Genomic DNA, 5577 nt, shown 5'->3' with positions numbered 1-5577 from the left:
TTCATTTTCTGCTTAATTTAAAGGAAAACAGAAGCCAAATTCTACTTACCTCCTCCAAAACCAAAATATAGCTTCAAATCTAGCTAAATATAGCTAATTCTCACCTAATTTGTATGTTGTATTTTTCACAATTTTTTTGCTTAATTTTAGAATACCACAAACAAAAGCAGGAGTGTGATTTCAGAGGCCATAGCAGTAATCCATCAGATAGGCAACAAGATCTAGAGTAGGGTCACAAAGGAGATGAGAATGGGATGGAGTTGGAATATTATGTTGAAGGTGTTGCAAAATGGATTTGTTGATGGATAAAATCAAGACAATTTTAGATGGAAAGGAGTCAAGTCTCTGGTGCCATCCAGAGAGGGAAAGCATTGTGAAAGGAGCAGGTTTGGAAAGGAAAAAATATTATTTTTATTTTGCAGAACACAAGATTAAAAGTCAATTAAACATACAAGTAAAAAAGATACCAACTTAGGTGTATGAGTCTATAATTCGGAACAAAAATCAGTGCCAAAGATGAGTTGAAGAGCTGCCAGTGGGTATATAGAATTTAATAACAGGAATCAAGATGAGGTACTATGAGGGAGGGCTTAATTCTAAGCCACACCAAGATTTAAGGGGTAGAGAAAAAAGAGAAGCTAGCAAAGGAGACAGACAAGGAATGGCCAGTTGTGTAAGAGAAAAACTGAGAGGCTAATGGCATCTAAGGAAATTTTTCTAAATAAATAATTGAACAGATGGGTCAAACATCACCAAATAGTTAACTACACTGAGGTGAAATGACTATTAGGTTAGGTACTTTAGAGTTCACAAATAGTAAAGAAAAGATTTGTTTCAGTAGAATAAATTGAAGGGAAAAAAAAAAACACATTAACCAGAATGGATTTCAAAGAAAATGCAGAAGATATAGGGTCAGCTAATAGTGACAACTCTTCTGAGGTAGTTTTCCTCTGGGGAAAGGGTAGAAATAAAGTAGAAGCTGAAACTATAGGGAACACAAGAATAAAATCCTAGGATAATAAGTGGCTGAAAGTAGAATGCAGAGAAAAGGCAGAGGAAATTAAAGTATTGTCTAGATTTTAATTATTTAATTAATTAATTATTTTAGGTAGTGATGTGATTTTAATTATTTAATTATTTAATTAATAATTATTTAATTATTGGAAGGAAGAAAGTGGAGATGAAAATACATTGAGTTGGTAAATTTGATGTTAAAGTTTATGTAAGTTTTATTATGATCGGTATTATTTTTCCAGCATTAAGAAAAGGAAGGTCATTTCAAAGTTGATTAGGAGTTTCCCAGACATACAAGGTGAAGGAAAATGATTCTGGCTAAAGACAGCATCCACAGATATTCATAGCATGAAATATCATCACCTATTGAATTCTATAAAAACTATACTTAACTTAAAAGGCTTTCATGATTTTATTAGGTATTTTTAAGTTATTTAAAAGTTCTGAGTTGACTCCAAATAACTGTGAAATAGCAGTTAAGAAATAAAATGGTAGTATATTTTCACCTATTCTTGTGATCTACAATTTCTAAATTTTATAAAATGCAATTAAAATAAACCGAAGTGCTTTAAAAATGAATTACTTCTCAGAATACAGTTACAACATAGAGAAAAATTTTGCCTAATTTAAAAAAATAATAAATTTAAAAGTTTGGAAACAGGTAGAAAGGTCTTTTGTTCCTGAGGAATCTGACAGATAATAAACATAGGCACTAAGATATTCTCCAACTGCCTTTCTGTATAATTTTGAGGACAAATTCAAGAACTAAGATAAAAGTAGAGAGAACACAGTTGTTGTCCTTTCACTAATAAAACTGGAATAGATGTTTATCCAGGGGGAAATGGAGAAAGCAAGGACTGTCCCCTGACCCCTCTCTGTCAGAATAAGAGGATTAAGAGAAGATCAAGGCCGAGAGAGAAGATAATGAACAATTAACTGAGAATGTATTTCATACATTTTCTTCACTTTGATTCTGTTTAAAGGGAATAAATAATGATCCGTAATATGTTCAGAAACTGGGTTTTTGTAGCTAGCCTATAATTCCAGAAGGAATTGACTAATGATCAAGCACAGCCTGCAAAGCTGTCAATTCCCTATTTGCCAAGTTCCTTGGGATATCTCTTTTTCTTTTCCTTGTTCTATTTGCCTATTTATAACAAAATAAAAATGTACATCCTTATGGATTTTTCATCATACATATCTTCAAAATGCTCACTACAGAATTTGAATTAATTCAAGAATGTTTAATGCTGTGATCAGTTACACAAATGTAAATAAAATTAAACATAGAGAACACATTTTTGTGAAAGCCTATGTCTGAGGGCTGGGAAAACAAAGCCTCCAGGATAAAATGGAATGGGCAAGTCCCACATCACTACCTATGTAGCAGAGAATTATAACATTTGGACTAGAAATCAGTTATAAAAATATTTATGTTAAAGAGACCCATTTTTCCACACATCAGACACACTTTTCACAAAGCTTTAAAATGTCTTACCTATGTTCAACCTCAATAAAATGAAAATAATCACCTACATCTATCTACAAAGATAACAAGGTTTGAGCTATTAATATAACTTGTTAAGACTACATTTTCAGAAATTGATTGCTATTGTCATAATGTTTGTGTTCCCCCCAAGAGTATCCATATGTTGGCACCTAATTATCCCCTTTAGGGAGGTAATTAGGTCATGAGGGCTTAGCCCTCATAAATGGATTAATGCACTATAAAATAAACTGGAGGGAGCTCATTTGCTTGCTACTTCAGGTGAGGTACTAGCAAGAAGGTATCTTTAAGAAAGTGTGACTTCACAAGACACTAATTATGCCAGCAAAAGTAGAACTTTCTGAGGCTTTTTGAGGCTCCAGAATTATGAGAAATAAGTTTCTATTGCTTATAAGCTACACAGTCCATGGCATTTTGTTATAGCAGTCCAAACTAACACACATGGTTATCTGGATAATTGCTTCAATTCTTGTTTCCCTGACATAACTGGAACCAGATTTGTAAAGTTACATTAGAAAGTAGTGTGAAACAAATGACCAGGATAATGTCAGCAGTAACCTAAATTCTACACTAGAACGCTGCCCTGACCAACTCATTTTCTAATTTTATAAGAAGTTCAGAAATGGACTTTTCTATTTCCCTAGTATTCTCTGTGCTATTTTATAAAGATTTATTAAAACACCAATTACTTCCATAACCAATTTTAAAAAATCAAAAGACCATTTATAATGAACCTTGTCTCTATTTATCAAATCTAATTTTTTGCTCTATTATTCCAGGTAAGCAGTGATTTTTTTTTTCTTTAACAATCACCCCATCTCTCTGGAGTTTGGGCCCAACATGTCTTTCCAAATAAACCTGTTTTTCCCCAGAATTCTCTGAAGTCATGCTATAATTAGTGAAATGTCACATTAAGTATGTTATTCAAAAAATTAACTCTGTCTTAATTGTATTCTTTATAGAATGTTACTTATGTTTATTTATTACCTATGATTCTTTGTATTCTTAAAATATTAACATATGATAGATTGTTTCAGGTCATAAAATCACAATTTCTTCTAAGGACTACAAATATCTCCTAGAAAAATATCTGACTGCTCAATAATATTGGTATTTAATGACATAGAACCTTTCTCTTTAAAATCGCTTGTATATTTTCACTCCATTAACTTTGTATTTTCATGTAATTCTCCTAAGTATCTACCCTGCAGGGCTCATTTTGGCCAGAACCTGGGTATTCACTTTTCCCATATCAAATGTAAGTCTTTATCAATTGAAAGCTGTGAAAACCAAAAGGAAAAAAGAAATTCCCCAAAGTTCAATGATTTCTGTACATCTGTGGCTTAGAGCCAAAACCAATATGGCTTTGGGGTTGATTATTATGTTGGAGGAGAAATTTCTGGAACTAATGTAATGAGATAAGTATAGAATTGAGAATATTACAACAACCCAATTTTGTCTTAAATATGAACAAAAATGATTTTTTTTGTGGTACTGGGGTTCCTGGAAACCCTTCTACCTTCGGGCTACACTCTCAGACCTACTTTATGTTTTTATTTGGAAACAGGGTCTCTTAAGCCAGCAAGGCTGGCTTTGAACCAGCGCAATCCTCCTGTCTCCGCCTCCCAAGCATGGGGATTACAAGTGTGCACCACCACACATGGCAAAATGATTTATTTTTCTTTTTTTTCAATTTCTAGTTAACAACTTGATATGTGCTAGACACTCTTCTGTTCTTAAAAGAGAAACTCACTTGTCAGAAAAATAAATGTTAAGAAGTCTATATCACAATAAATTTTACTACCTTCTCAGTAAGAGAGTAGTCTACTGTTTTTGATCCATAACCTTTTGGTTTCCATAGATACAGATAATAAAAATAGTTAATCTAAAAAAAAAAGCTCTTCTTTTCTGTTATTTTCTGAGGTAGAATCCTGAATCAATTAAATTTGGTGATATGTTTGTGGTACTGAGGATTAAACCCAGGGACTTCTGCATACTAGGCAAGCTCTCTACCACTAAGCCACATCACTAACCCAAATTTGGTAGTGTGAAAAAAAATATATTCTGAAACTTGTTAAAAAAAGTAAGGAAAAACCGGGCGTGGTGGTGCATGCTTGTAATCCCAGCATTTGGAAGGCTGAGACACGAGGATCACGGTTGGAGGACACCCTCAGGTACTTAGTGAGGCCCTTTACAGTTCAGTGAGACCGTTTTAAAGTAAAGAATAAAAAATAGGGCTGAGGGTGTAGCTTGGAGGTAGAATACCCCTGGGTGTCATCCCTAGTACCGAAAAAAAAAAAAGAAAAATTATAGTCAGTACTATTCCACAAGGTGTCAAAACTGTTGCATTATGATAGAGAGATCGCAAAGAGAGGCAGGAATTTAACCCACTAACAAAGTAGGAGCGGAAAGTGGATGGAAGCAAAAGAAAAGAGAGGGAGGAAAAGAAAAAAAGGGAGAAAAAGAGGCTGAAGAAAGGCTTAGGAATGTAGAATTTATTTTGAATAACTGTATACTGCCCAAAAAAAATCAGATCTACTACTACTTTGGACAAAATGATAAACTGATATTTTGATATCAGCAAATTTCTCCTGTTCTAAAATCAGAGCCAGTGTTAGTGTCAAAGCTTTAAAACAAGCATAAGACACTGACTGACAACTCCATCTTTTCATAAATTCAACAAGAGCTTTATGCATCAAATATTTGTTTCCATTGCCAAAAGCTTGGCGCACAGAATGTCAGTTTATGGGGACAGACCAGTGGTTAAGCGAGATAAACTCCACTTGTGTTCTCAACAGAAATAAATGTTTCCCTTCAGTGGTTCAGATTTAAGTCATTCACTTTGAAATAATAATAAACGATTTGATATGGCTTTCTCTGTAGCTCCCAATATTAACATTTTGTATAAAATGCCACCTTCTGGCGCACAATTGACTTTGGACTGTGGGATACGATATGCTGGTGGGAAAAGGCTACCAAAAGCTACCATTTTTATCTCACTGCTTTTCTTATGTTTTCAGTGATCTATGCTACTTAATAAATCCCTCCAAACCTAA

Source organism: Muscardinus avellanarius (genome assembly GCF_963383645.1).
Source record: "Muscardinus avellanarius genome assembly, chromosome: 11".
Taxonomy (NCBI): domain Eukaryota; kingdom Metazoa; phylum Chordata; class Mammalia; order Rodentia; family Gliridae; genus Muscardinus; species Muscardinus avellanarius.
This window is presented reverse-complemented; position numbering follows the sequence as displayed.